The sequence below is a fragment of the Babylonia areolata genome, chromosome 1, assembly GCF_041734735.1.
Source record: "Babylonia areolata isolate BAREFJ2019XMU chromosome 1, ASM4173473v1, whole genome shotgun sequence".
NCBI classification, from domain to species: domain Eukaryota; kingdom Metazoa; phylum Mollusca; class Gastropoda; order Neogastropoda; family Buccinidae; genus Babylonia; species Babylonia areolata.
In genome coordinates, this window is record NC_134876.1 from 62,238,970 (window position 1) to 62,254,308 (window position 15,339).

General features: G+C 42.0%; 1 protein-coding gene across 3 annotated transcripts in view; it reads right to left on the minus strand.

Moving 5' to 3' along the window:
* The window catches only part of LOC143285113 (advillin-like), a 59,313-nt gene that overhangs the window by 43,817 nt on the left and 157 nt on the right, over positions 1 to 15,339 (minus strand). The window contains exon 1 of one of the 3 annotated variants that reach the window (XM_076592351.1): positions 11,197 to 11,380. The exons of the other annotated variants lie outside the window; for them this stretch is intronic. The gene's annotated coding sequence lies outside the window, so the exon portion shown is untranslated. Of the gene's footprint in view, positions 1 to 11,196; positions 11,381 to 15,339 lie in introns of those variants that run through there. 3 annotated transcript variants of the gene reach the window in all.

A 15,339-nucleotide genomic window follows, 5' to 3' on the forward strand; every position in this document is an offset into this window, starting at 1 on the left:
TAAAATGAATTTTTTTTTTAAATTACAGGGCTGTATTCCTTGCGTGACCCTTTCCCCGTCTCCCCACCACTGTGACAAAATCCAACAACCCCCTCCCTTGCTCAGCAAGTTCACCAGTCAACAGAAACAGGAGTCGAATGTTGGCTGTGAAATGGGTCAAGGTGTCGTGTGTGCCTGTATCCCTTCGCCAAACATTCCTGTCAAGTGAAGGACAGGAGGGCTTTTAATTGCCCAGGAATGAAGCTCCCACTCCCCACCTCCAACATGTATTCCCTCAACAAGGAGGAGAAAGCCATGTCAAATTAGCCATGTCAACACCTTGTCCTTTTCTTTATAATTGGGTTGGGGTTGGGTTTTTTCCCCCATCTGCCTAATACAAATTTTAAAAAATCATTCATCGCTTTCTGACATCAATGCTGCGTACAACTGAAAGCAAAACCTTTTGTTGTCAAAGATTTCACAATATTCTTTTATTTTCCGACCACAGCTAAGGTGAAAAACCCTACTGTTTGTACATGTACATGTGACACTGACACATTACTTGTGTACGAATCTGCATGTGTTTATGGTCTCTGTGTGTGTGTGTGTGTGTGTGTGTGTGTGTGTGTGGTGTGTGTGTGTGTGTGTGTGTGCGTGTAGTTGGTGTGTGAGTATTTGTGTTTGTGCATGTGTGTGTGTGTGTGTGTGTGTGTGTGTGTTTGTGCATGTGTGTGTGTATGTGCATATGTATGTGTACTTCTGACAGTGAGGTTACAAGTCTGCATGCAAACACAATCATTTGTCTGATTACCTGTCTTACATAAATTATTTATGAGCTTGTGCAATTAGTGACTGCATGAATGAGGAATGTCTGAGAGCACACTCCTATGGCTGAACATGCCAGGCAAAACAAACAACAAAAAAACACACACACACACAAAATCATGATGACATGGTCAATTTACCTATTGTAAACACCATTCACAAAAAAATCTTTAATCTTTAACAAATATATACTGACACAAAAATAAGATAAAATCATTTGTGTCTTGTGAACTTGCTTTTTCAGAAAAGGGCCCCACATGCAGAATGCTGCAGCGTATTCATTAGCAAGCATAGCCAGTGTCCCATTAATTAATCATTCTCACTTCGGTGTCACGGAACACACAACAGCCCAACAGGCCCAATTCCACTGCACCCCCACATCCCTACCCCCTCCCACTACCCCCTCCCACTGTTTCTTTCTCTCTCTGTGATCCTGTCTTCAGCTGAACAGCCATCTTCTTTCTCTCTCTCTCTCCTCTCTCTTGTTCCCTCTCTTCTGTCTTCTCTCTCTCTCGCTCTCTCTTCTCTCTCTGTTTTTCTGTGCTTATCTTTCTTGATTTTGTTCCACACGGCAGGGTGGGGAAAAAAAGCATTCTTGTTATTGTGCACACTAATATCAATACCCAAATGGATTTTGCTCTCTCTCTCTCTCCCTCTCTCTAAGTCCTCCTTTCAGTTTCAGTGTGGGCTGTGTTATGCTGTGAGGATCAGCAGGAGGTTTGTTTGCTCCAGGTAGAGACTGGAGAATTTCTTGCTGGATGTTTGGTGTGACCTACTTCAAATGCCTAAGATGTTTTTCCACACTGGCCCACTGTCAAAGCGCTGAATGGATATCACTGTACTCGGAGCAGGCCTGATGCCCTCATCTGTCCATGTTCAACTCCGACTGAATATTAGCAGTCACTTAGAAATGTCAATTTTTCTCATAGTGTCATTTTTGTAATGATTTTAAAATCCTCTCACACACACAGGTACATCGGTGGACACACACACCCACACACACACGACACACAAACATATCAGCATGCATCTGTGTATATCATATATGCTACAGGAATGTGTGTTTTTGTGTGTTGTGTGTGCATGTGTGTGTGCATGTGAGTGTGGGAGAGAATGCAAGATGCAGGTGCATGCCTATGCGCTCAAACAAATATGTACACACATGTGTGTAAAAATATTTCTAATCTATTTCTTTGCAAAAATGAACAAAATGGAAACTAAATAAGACTATGCTTGAACAACATTGCACTTTCTAAAATATAGATACATAAATTAAACACCACCCCATAATAAAGCTAAAACCAGCAGCCTCCCTCCAATATCTTGATGCAACTATTGTATAACTTGTTGTTATTGTTGTTGTCACAAACAAAATTTGGGTAGCTCTCTCCAAGGTGAGTGAGTTGTCAAAGTGCAGGAAAATTTATTTTTTGTTTCATCTGAAAGTCTGGTATCTAGACCACCACTCAAAGTCTAATGAAGGAGAGAATAAAAATCCTGGCCCGGTACAGGACTCAAACCTGTGGACTCTAATTTACTTTTCCTGTGCATTACCTCTAGACCATTGCCCTGCAAGGCAATAAGAAGTGGTCATTCCAATGCTATCAGCTGTGGTTCTTTTCTGCCTTTTATTCATGTGCTGAATTCCTGGTTCACTGGTGTAGGGTGGGGGTGGGGGTGGGGGTGGGGGTTACAGATCACAAGCTGGAACAGTCCCTCCTGCTGATAAATCACTTTGTTTTCCTCCTTAAAGGTAGATAGTTAAGTGAGCAACCTCTTTAGCGTCCTGAATGAGACTGTACTCAAACTGAATTTTTACAAACTGTAGTGGGGTTTTTCTAATATTTTTTTTCCTATTACGCTTAAAATAAGTCTTTCTGCACAGCTTTTAAAAAAAATTATAAATAAGTTGTGGATGTATGCGCACATGTGTGTGTGTGTGTGTGTGTGTGTGTGTCTGTGCCTGAATGTGTATGTGTGTGTGTAAGAGAGAGAGTGAGTCTGTGCATCTGTGTCTGTGTGGTGGCCATTTTTCATACTTGTGTGATTCTGTACACATGTGCATGCCCCTGTGAAGTATTTGTTCAGATACACTGCATCTTATACACATGAATTATATGTCTCACATTCACTCACACACACACACACATGCGCGCACACACGCACGCACACACGCATGCATGCATGCATGCATGCACACATACACTAAATGCAAATATATACATAAGAATATACCAATTAATGCAGTTCCTGTATGAAATCGACCTGATTAGAATACTACTTGAACACACATGTTTGCACACATAGGTACACACACACACACACACACACACACAAGAACACACATGTATGCACACACACACACACACACACACACACACTTATGCACATGCACACATGCATCTACATCCACATAAATGAATATGTGACAACATAACAATATCAGGGGTTCTAAATCTCAGAACTGTCAGTTATATGTCACCATGTAACAGGTGTTCATAATGTTTCTGCTGTTGCTGCTGCATTGATTTTTACCTGAATTGAAGTCCTGGTTAGGACCATCCAAGTGGACTAAAATCAATACATGTCTGTTTTATATATATCATCAGCGATGTTTGAATGGATGTATGATGAACTATGAGACTAGAACATTTGGACCACCAAAGTAAAATGTAAATACTACACATATGAGTCCATCAATAATAACTAAATACAATCACGGATCTATCCATACTGCTTATCAGAATCAGACACACTCTCCAAAGACCCAAAGACCAGTCTGATAAGCACAGTCAGATTGCTGAACCAACTGCTTGTAAAGGACAAGTGCAACAGAAGAGAAAAAATATCAGTATTGTGTTTGATAAAAATAATATGCGTTCTGTCAGCAAATAACAAACACTGGAGATGCACAAAGCTAGCAGGCAGAAAGATGAATATTGACAAGCCTTCACCAAACAAACCTCCTTGACTCTCTCTCCCTGTCACCTGTTTAGAAATACCTGGAATAATATTTCGGAGCTCTCACAAAAATCAGCTATACCGTATGTCCAATCAGATATGACAGCACCAATATCAAAGTTCTGTTTCAGAGGATGTAAAAACATGAGAGTTCCCTACATCAGCACAACTCACTCTTCCACAGCTGCGTTCCACACCACCACCCACTATAGACTGATGACAGTGGCAGATAACTTCAGAGGTCCGCCGATCTGACTACATCCCTCTCTCTCTCACTGTTTGCTGTCAATGGCTCGGCCCATCGAGCTTGATGCTATTCTTTTCAAACACTTTGCAAAAACACAAACAAAGAGAACATGCTGCTAAAAGCCTTTCAAAGGGATGTTTAGATGGTGGACTTTTGTTTTCCGTGAGTTCAAAACCAACAGCAACAATGAGCATGCACAATGAAATCATGGTATCTCATTGTGGTGTGTGTCCATCGAGATTGATGATGACCATCGTTGTCATCCAGCTGGGGGATGGGGGCAGGGTGGTGGTGGTGCAGGGGGGGGGGGGATGCTCATGAATCTATCTGTGATGCTCATGAATCTATCTATCTCACTGTATGATATGTATGAATGCGCGCGCGCGCACACACACACACTCACATACATTCACCTGCATGCACAAAAATGGACATGTTTAAACAAACACATAGTGTGCATGCGCATACCCACAAGTGTGTATGTGTTTATATCTGCAAGCTTGCATGTTTCTTTCTTCAAGTATGAATATATTACTTTTTGCATCAAATGCAGGTATGAATACAAACATATATACATAAAAAAACAACACTAATCATTAATTTTAATCCAAAACACGAGCAAAAAAACTGAATGAGTGATATTAAATTCAAAATTCCTTGTCTGTTTATGGTTAATACAGCTCATCATTTAGTAAAACATTTGCAGCTGATAAGATAAATCGTCAGTTTGAAAAACTGAACTGTCCAAGCCACCTGTAAAATACTATTCCGATGACAATAATGATGCTGATATTGACTACCAGCACTTCAACTGCAAAGGAAGGCTGAAACTGCCCCAATGAATAACACAGGTGAATGATGTTAATCAGAACTATGATAGCAACTGGTATTCAACACCTCATTTACTGATTTATGGTGATCAGTAACACTCCTTTTAAGTCCCCTGTAAAAATGTGCCCCAGTAAAAAAGAGAAACTTTTTTGTCCCCAAAGTGAATAATAAATTTGATGCTATGTAACAGCATAAAAGTGTAGACAACCAAATATTTGCGTTGAGTTTTTTAGAACCTTAGCAGACTATGCACACACACACACACACACACACACACACACACACACACACACACAGAGTTCAACATCTGTTACACAGGATTACTCATCCTTCTATATATGGAACATAAACACAACAGCCCAAGTCATCCTCAGTCCGAAACAGTGACTAATGGTTCCAGCAGATCTGTTTTTTTCAATCTGTTCATATTAGGTATAAATAATATGAAAATGATTTCACTTATTAAACTAGATTTGAATTGCCATTGAGTCTTTATGATTACCATGCAACAAACATGAAAAAAAAAGAGAAAAAAGCATTAACACTGCCACAGCAATTACCTGACAATCAACAGATTGGAGGAAACAAAAAGAATGCCAAAAGCACCAAACTTACATCTAGTATCATGTGTTTGTATGCTTGTGTGCGTGCGCACGCGCGCGCGTGTGTGTGTGTTTGTGTGTGTGCGTGTCACTGTGTGTGTGTGTGTGTGTCACTCTGTTTTTCTGCGTGCCAAGTGCGTGCTGCACAAGGGACCTCTGTTTCTCATCTCATCCAAATGACTAGATGCTCATTTCGATTTTCCAGTCAAACTTTGGAGAAAGGGCGAGAGCAGGAATCAAACACAGACCCTCACAGTCACTGTATTGGCAAATAAGAATCTTTACCATTCTCCCACCTTCCTCCCTGAATTCTGACACAGCAGCAATGCCCAGATGAACATCAGCATGCCATGAATAATGAGATGACTGGCACAGCAGCAATTCCCAGATGAACATCATGCCATGAACACAGGGATGACTGACACAGCAGCAATGCCCGGATGAACATCAGCATGCCATGAATAATGAGATGACTGACACAGCAGCAATTCCCAGATGAACATCATGCCATGAACACAGGGATGACTGACACAGCAGCAATGCCCGGATGAACATCAGCATGCCATGAATAATGAGATGACAGACACAGCAGCAATGCCCAGATGAACATCATGCCATGAACACAGGGATGACTGACACAGCAGCAATGCCCAGATGAACATCATGTCATGAACATCAGGGTGACTTCACACAGTACGGCCAGAATGACAGCTCCTTTCTCTTATCAAGGTGTAAGAAATGACAAGCCAAACTGACAGTGGTGTATCTATAACCACTGAAACTCACTACCACGACCACCTGCCACACCCCCACCACTGACAACCAGTCCCACTGTCCCCCTGAACTGTTCCTTTCACAGGAGCTAGAACCAAGATATATGTAAAGATAAATGGCAGGACACCACCCAGGGTGTCTTGTTTTTTTGGGTTTTTTGCCTGTGGGACTGTTTATTTAATCCAACCATTATGACAGCTACATTCTGTATTCAGGGAAGATGCAAGCTACATGAAAAAGTCATTATGTGTCATCCATACCATCTGCCTGTAACAAGCCAAACTGGTATTCTCTTCCAAAGATGGTGACAGGTTTTAACATGTGTGGAAGATGTTACATGCATTCACATACAGAACCTCAATAAAAAAAATTTCTTATTTATAGTCTCATTGGGAAAACTTGTAGAGAATGGAGTCACAACCATGGTTATCTCTGAGGAAAAAATCCCCCTGAACTGAACAGCTCAGTGGGAATTCTAACTCCTGACCCCAGGATTATGAGTCTGATGTTCAAACAACTGAACTATTCCAGCCCCCCCCCCCTCCCCCGACACACACATCATCTATAAGGGTTCTCTCCAAGGGTATATATGTATAAAAGGTCAATGAAGACCATGACTGCCACTGTGCCAGCTGAGTGTATTCATAGAGACTGCTATGGCAGTGAGATCTTTAGAATAGTTGGAGATGAACATGCAGAGTTGTGTTCTGTAAATCAATGGTCTCTGACATGACAACAGAATAATTATGTTCAGTGAACATCAACATTACTCTCCCTTGTAAATGCTAGCAGCATTTGAGCAATTCAGTTGATGAAACCTAACAGATCTGCTGCCCCTTTTCCAAAATCTCCATGCTATCTCAGCAAAAAATGGTGAATAAAGACTGGGAAAATTGGACAGGTAAAACATAAAAGACCCAAATATAACACTCATTGTACATTGAAAGTGCTAAGTTTGATATCCATCTATAGATAACACAAAGACATGCTTACTGGTGTAAGATGTTGTTGTTTTTTTAACAGCTAAACATACTGATACTTTTCATTTTATCTGCAATAGCAAAGGTTATGTTTACTTTGAATAGCCCAGCAATAATCATCCTTCCAAACCCAACACCCCTAGCCATATCCACTCTGTTATAAATGATCTGTTTCTGCCTCATTTCCCACACTCTCTCTCACAAGCACAATCTGTTTCTGCCACACAAGGTTCCCACTCTCAAACACACCCTTTGTTATTGCCACAGTTCCACACACTATTTTTATCTCACCAGCACACAGTACACAGCAATGAGTGACTGACTGAAAACAGAGACAGACAGAAACAGAGATTGATGGGAGAAAAAGATGTTATGATTTTTTCTTCTCTCTTTTCACACTAAAGGGGCTAAACACTTGTGAGCCACCATAGTGAAGTTGTTAACATTGTGGACTGTCAAACACAAGGACATTGGTTCAAACCTCTTCAGAGGCAAAGATCACTGGGATTTTTGGGTCTGTGTCTGACCCCAGTCCAATGTGCTATGGGCTCAAATGTGAAGACTGGAACCACACAGTCAAGGGTCACCCACCTCACAGCTGCATCTTAGGAAGTGCTGTTCAAATTGTAAGTGCTGTTCAAATTTCTGACCAACAATGCAGGTGTCTGTATCTTTCGGGCCAGGATATACTATGAAAGAAGCATAGAGCACAACCTTGTCCAAAACAGACCTCCTTAGCAGCAGCCAAATATCAAATAATCTTCGTCTCAATCACCCACTATTGAAAATATGATCCAAAATGCTCTCATGATGGTCTCAGTTTTAATTTCCACTTCACTTCCATGCTTGTGGTGAGTTCCTGCCATGACAACATGATAACTGAATGGTTAGACTTAGAGTGTTGAAATATAAATCAGAATATCCAAGTTTCAATCCCATTCCAGTACATACCCATGCAAAAGATCAAATATATGTATATTGAGGTTCTTGCAATCCATGTCAGTGGTTTGTGGAAACACAAATAAATCCAGCATACACACCCCTGAAAACAGAGTAAGGTTGCCTAAACAGCGGGATAAAAACAGCCATACATGTAAAAGCCCAATCACTGCACAAGTGGATATAGGAGTTGCAGCCCACAAACGCAGAAGTAGCAGCCCCTGGCAAAGTCTTTGGTGCCAGGGAATTCATGAGGGATTGATATTGGAGAGAGGTAATGGTGGCCTTCACTCCTGGGGCATGGCTCACTCAATCTGGCTCCATAACTCAGCATCATCATCAGTGCATCAGTGTATATGTTGAAACTTAGACCCAACACTCAGCACATATTTCAGTTTGACATAAGTTTACAGTTGGGCCAACAGCAAAGTGAGAGCTGTATTATCAATGTTTTCTCCATTGCAATGGGAAATTGTTTACAGCTTAGTCTTTTGTAAAGGACTACAACTCTCAAACTAAGAGGCAAAATTGCACTGAGTCTTAGTGCTGCAGCCTTGGGGGCTAATTGGCCTTTGGGAACCATCCCAACACCGTCTGTCCTATAAGCCTCTTGGCCAAGAGAATAATGATAATAACAATAATGAAAGTATTTATATAGCGCTGAATCTTGCGCAGACAAATCAAAGCGCTTTCACACCAGTCATTCGCACGCATGCATAACTCTAAAACTGAAGAAACTGAAGACAAGGAAGAGGCAGTGGAGGGAAACTATCTTGTGAAGAGGTGGGTTTTAAGGCCAGACTTTAAAGAGCTGTGTGTGGAGACCTGACGAAGCGAAAGAGGAAGTTCATTCCAAATGCAAGGTCCAGAGACAGAGAAAGAACAGCATCCAACAGCGGAGTGTTTGAATCTGGGTATGCATAAACAGAATGGATCCGAAGCCGATCGTTGAGAGAATGGGGATGTAACTTGGGCAAGACACTCTCCACTATGATCAAATTCTTGCCCAGATGGTCAGGACAGCAGTTGCCTCATCTGCTGTTCTGATGGTTATCGTTGGACATGACTGACTATCATACATCATCATATTGAAACTGAACAGCTGACTGAACAGACACTACTGATCATTGCCAAAGTGACTCAACAACAGTCTCCTCTTGTGTGCAGCCCCATCAAGACCCAACATTGATTATCTCCCTGTGGGCTGCAGGCAATAAGACTGTACAACCAAACCTGGGTATGGCTGAGTATGGTGGATTTGGGATGAGAGGCGAGTGAGCAATGTCACTGAACAGCACAGACAAGCGGCAGCAAAAGACAAAACAAAACAGCATATAACTAATCACTTGACCATTCACACACAACACACTGGAAACTGATATGAAGTCTCATTTCAAAAAGTGCAAGAGTGTGTGTGTGTGTGTGTGTGTGTGTGTGTGTGTAAGAAAGAGGGCATGTCTATGAGGGAGAGACAGTGTGTATGCATATATGGGTGTGTGAATTAAAACATGCATATTACATATTAGACTATACAGTTGAGCCAAACATCAAACCCATATAACACCTATGAAATGAACTTGATTAAAAGAGTCATATTTCCACCTTTTTTTTTCAATAACTACCTCTTTTTTTATCAGTTACAATATTTTCTTAACAAAGATCTCTTCAAAGCTTAGATAAAAGAGTTGCAAGTCACAGTGGTTGTACTCAATCACAGATACTATTATCAGTCTCAAAGATACTACTGTCAGTCTTCTTGATGAAAAAAAACAACACTTCCTGTGATTTTAAAAGAATAATACAAGTACTGTTTCAATTCTTTGTTGAAAGAGTGTATTTACCCTATATCAATTCAACTTTTTCAACATCAACTGAATATGAATTAAACTTTTAAGACTAACTGTATTGTGCCCCTTGTTTGACAGGCAAATATGTATCGTTCCCCCATCCCTAAAAAAAAAAAAAAAAGAAAAAAGAAAAGTGTTCCTTGCAATAAATCCATCAGTTCTTAACTAGAATTTGCGAAGCAATATTTTGCTCTTTTTTTTTCCTGGTTACATTCAACTCACAACAATAATGAAATATCATGTCTTTGATGGTTTCCCTCAAAATAAATATACAAACCATTCACTTCTAACAGACAGTAAAATTAAAATAAACACAAAATTAATTCAGCTGATAATCATAAAGTCCCATGTTAGATGCCCCTGCATATATTTTTTAAGAGTCTGACTGATTTTTCTACGGTTTACTGGTGGGTTCATTTTCAACATTGCACTGTTTTGTGTGTGTGAGTGTTTGTGAGAGAGAGAGAGAGAGAGAGAGAGAGAGTGTGTGTGTGTGTGTGTCTGTGTCTGCATGTCCACAAGCCTGTAATTGTGCGTCTGTGCGTAAGAGAGAAAGAGACAGAGCAGGGGCTTGTATTTTTTCTGCAGTTTTGAGAAAAAGTCTTATCAGAAAACAACATATTACGAGATAGCACTCGAACACATGGCTTTCATGCGGGCGGCAGTTTTCCCTTACCTCTTCGAGTCTCTCACACAACGCCCACAAATGGAATGCTACAACGTAGAAACACTGGGAAACTCGAGTACCCCGAAGTTCTCTCTCTGTCTTTCACATGGCTCACTGCATTCACTTTCAAAAGACCATAGCAAGAGTTAAGCGGTCCGCAAGACTGGGTTTGACCAATATGACCAGTCGGCATGCGATCTACAAAAACTTGACAAGCCAAGAACTGAATGAGCAGTTTCGGCCGGCACAAAAAAGAACCCTTGCCGCAAGAAACCTCTCTGTGTTTTTGTACTGGAGAACAGCCCAGCACGACGCCTGATTCTTTAATTTTCTTGTTTTCATGTTTGCAAAGTGACCCGCCATCAACCATGTCGTTCGGTGCGCGTCCGTAACAGCAAAGACATCAGAAGCAGACGACACAATATCTAGATCTTTTTTTATATAAAAGGAGATGGCACTTTCAGGAACAGGTTAAGACAGTTTTCTTTTGCTTCAAACAAGCATTACAACTGACGGAAACGAAATGCCCAAGAAACATGCTCACCTGGAAGTGTAGAAGTGTGACAGCACTATCTTGCAGTCGCCGGATGTTGCACTAGGCCACAGTGGAATGGTAGCCTACTAAATTTAGCTTGACCATAAAGATTCCTACGCGGGACCACACGAAGTCCTTCGGGAAAGTCCACTACATTTTAGTGTACAAATATCAAAGCACCATGCCAGGGAATAAATTATGGTATACAAAGTATAACGCATAACTTAGTTTAGAACATGTCAACCGTCCCTTTTCAATTTTCATTAATCATAACCTTGGAATGACAGTCCCCAGGTACGCCGGTCATAGGCACATGAAAATAATAATAATAATGATATGAAAATGATAACCTTTAAAATTCTTTTCTACATGTACGCGAGCGCACGCGCGCGCGTGCGTGCGTGCGTATGTGTGTGGGAGGGGTAGGGGTGGGGGAGAGGTGAGCAAGCGTATGTGGATCAGTCAGTCCGCACGGCGCTTTGACACCTTAGATTGAAACTGAAACTGAATTATGATCAAACACGTATACCCACATATACACCATGAATTAACTCATTCATTGACGTGTGTGTGTGTGTGTGTGTGTGTGTGTGTGTGTGTGTGTGTGTGTGTGTGTGTGTGTGTGTGTGTGTGTGTGTGTGTGTGTGCTGTACATAGGCATATCACAGAGGGTGAGAGCCGGCCGGACAGAGGGGTCAGTGAGGATGCCGTGTGTATGCGTGTGTGTGTGTGTGTGTGTGTGTGTGTGTGTGTGTGTGTGTGTGTGTGTGTGTCTGTGTCTGTGTCTGTGTCTGTGTGTCTGTGTGTCTGTGTCTATGTGTCTGTGTCTGTGTCATGAGTGTGTCTGTGTCGGTCTGTTTATCTCAGTGTGTGTCTGTGTGTCTGTCTATGTGTGCGTGTATGTCTGAGGGTGTGTGTGGGGGGGGGGGGAGGGGTCTGGGTGTGTGTGTGTGTGTGTGTGTGTGTGTGTGCCAGTACGCACCAGACTCAGTGTGTGTGTCCTTGAGTTTGTGCGGCGCGCACAGACGTATGTTGTGTGTCGGTGTGTGTGTGTGTGTGTGTGTGTGCGCCAGTACGCGCCAGACTCAGTGTGCGTGTCCTTGAGTTTGTGCGGCGCAGACGTATGTTGTGTGTGTGTGTGTGTGTGTGTGTGTGTGTGTGTGTGTGTGTGTGTGTGTGTGTGTGTGTGTGTGTGTGTGTGTGCCAGCCTGACTGAGTACGCGCCATATTCAGTGTACGTGTCTTTGTGTGTGTGCGTCGCGAGCAGACGTACTGTTTTGTGTGTGTGTGCGCGCGCGGCGCGCGCGCGCGTGTGCGCCAATGTGTATGTGTGTGTGCGCGCGCGCCGCCGTATGTGGTGTAGCTCCGCCGAGTCAGTGATGATGTTTCATGTCCTATTCTCCCGATCATCCTGTACTACATGGAGTGCACTGTCATTGAGGGTTTCCTTCAGTTGACTTACTTTCCATAATACGGCTTTATATCTTTCGGCGAAGAAATAGAAGACTGTTATCATGTGTAGTCTTTGACTCTTCTTCACCCCGGCACCACCCCACTCATCTCTGTCTCTGTCACTGTTTCTGTCTGTCTGTCTGTCTGTCTGTCTGTCTCTCTCTCTCTCTCTCTCTCTCTCTCTCTCTCTCTCTCTCTCTCTCTCTCTCTCTCTCTTCCTCACCCTGTATCCCCCATTCTGGTCTGTAGTGCGGTGTGTGTTGTGTGTGTTTGTTTCTTTCATTCTGTTCATTTTTTTCCCTGTGCATTTTACTAGTGCCTGTATGCCATGTGTGTGTGTGTGTGTGTGTGTGTGTGTGTGTGTGTGTGTGTGTGTGTGTGTGTGTGTGTGTGTGTGTGTGTGTGTGTGTGTGTGTGGTTGTTGTTTTGTTTTGATTTTTATATATTTCTTCCTCTGGTATGTATCTCTACAAACACCATGCTTTCATTTTATTAAATATTGTGTAGTGTAGACACTATTCAGGGCGGGGACTGGATGTAAAAAAGCACACCAGTGCTTATCTGTTATCCTCGAAATAAAGAATATGTCTTGTCTTGTCTTGTCTTGTCTTCTCTCTCTGTCTCTGTCTCTCTCTCTGTCTCTCTGTCTGTCTCTCTCTCTCTCTCTCTCTCTCTCTCTCTCTCTCTCTCTCTCTCTCTCTCTCTCTCTCGCAGACAAAAAGCATAACATGTGTAGGGACAAGACAAACTCGGTGTCGACTGATGTAGGTGGAGCTGCGTTGTACGACCCCGCACTGGCTTTCGTCCTTTGATACAGTCAAGTTCAGTGCTGAAGTCTTCAAAGACCTCATAGCGGTTGCGCCCTCACACCGGCGAAATGGGATGTGACTGCGTGTAGTCAGAGTCAGTAGACGGTAGGAGATATAAATGGGTTTATTCGTAAATTCCCAAATAGACAACTAAAATATAAACTTATTGATTGTAGAGGGCAAGTAGGGTTCAAGACTGCGATCGATTTGGGTCGTTTGATAGGCAGCTCATTTCTATGCATTCATTTCCCATTTAATCTATCCGAAATAGAAATAGTAATGAAGACGGACAGGCGTTTAAGATATGAAGAGAAAAAAGATTACTGTAACAAGGGTTCAGTTTTTGGAATTTCGAATCTCTGTCAATATCATAGTAAAAGTAAGTTATTTTTTATTATCTGTGTATGTGGGTGCGTGGGTACCAGAAGTCGGAAGCCGGGATAGCAGCCGGAGGAGTGAGCCCGGGATGTGTGTGTGTGTCTGTGCGTGCGTGCGTGCGTGCGTGCTTGTGTGTGTGTGTGTGTGTGTGTGTGTGTGTGTGTGGCTGTTTAGTAGCCTATTAAAGACACCCATATCTGTTTCGACTCTCCTTGCTCATGTCATGATCAACAAAGGAACCTGTTATGAAATAGTTCGCTGTTCTTCTGTAAAGAGCATTCAAGTTCACAGTTTAGCAGGTAGTTAATCATCATTTGGTATGCAGTGCCACATTTGTAGCAAATGTTTTGTTTTATGCTACATCAGTTGTCCCGTAAAATGTGATAAGTTGTACTGTCATTGATGTGTCTTCTCTGCAATCCCAATCACGTGGAGCCACAGCCTTTACCTGTTAAAGGAAAAATATCCATCTCTCTGTCTCTGTCTCTGTCTCTGTCTCTGTCTCTCTCTCTCTCTCTCTCTCTCTCTCTCTCTCTCTCTCTCTCTCTTCAGTCATTTATCTTCTCATTCAACCAAGCCCCTTCACGTTGACCAGACTATTTTATGTCGACAAAAATAAAGATTTCTTTTTAAAACATGGATGAAATAATTTGGCAACAGCAGGGGTGTAAAGCAGAGTCGTGTCAACATACTCATAAAGACATTTAAATCGCAGACCATTTTCTCTGACCCATAGCATTTCAAGCATCCGGCGCCCTGCGGTTTAACTGATAAAACAGATCCCTTGTGTGTGTGTGTGTGTGTGTGTGTGTGTGTGTGTGTGTGTGTGTGTGTGTGTGTGTGTGTGTGTGTGTGTGTGTGTGTGTGTGTGTGTGTGTGTGTGACAGAGACTGAGATAGAGACAGATAAAGAGAGCGGGAGGAGGATGGGCTTTTTTTATTTTTTAAATCACATGTCAAAGCTACCATAAAGAAGTATACCAACCAGTTACGGGTCTACAACCACATCGTGGTGTTTCAAAACCTCACGACAATACTCCTCAAACCCACTGCCAATTAGTAGTATGATTTCTAATGGATTAAAACTGCAAAAAAAACACACTTTTTTTTAACCATGTATCCAAGCAAACACTAAACTGGTATATGCCAATAATATATGCATGTCTGCAACCACGCATATAGATAAATATGTTCAATCACGACATTTTTGCCACATTTGTTCAGTGTTCTGTAAAGAAACACGTTTTAAGATAATATATCAAAGCAACCACTAAAGACATGTGCCAATTATATATGCAGGTCTGCATCCACTGGCACGTATACCGATAAATAATAATATGTACAATCACGACAATTTTGCCACATTTGTTCAGTGCTCTGTACATCCAAACTGCTGCGACGCAACCAGAAAGGTTAGCATGTGTGAGTCAGCCAGACTCTATATACGATGGGTACATAAGGACTGACTGCATGACAAACAAGCCCCCCCACAGTGACAGACAATCGGCTTTAGC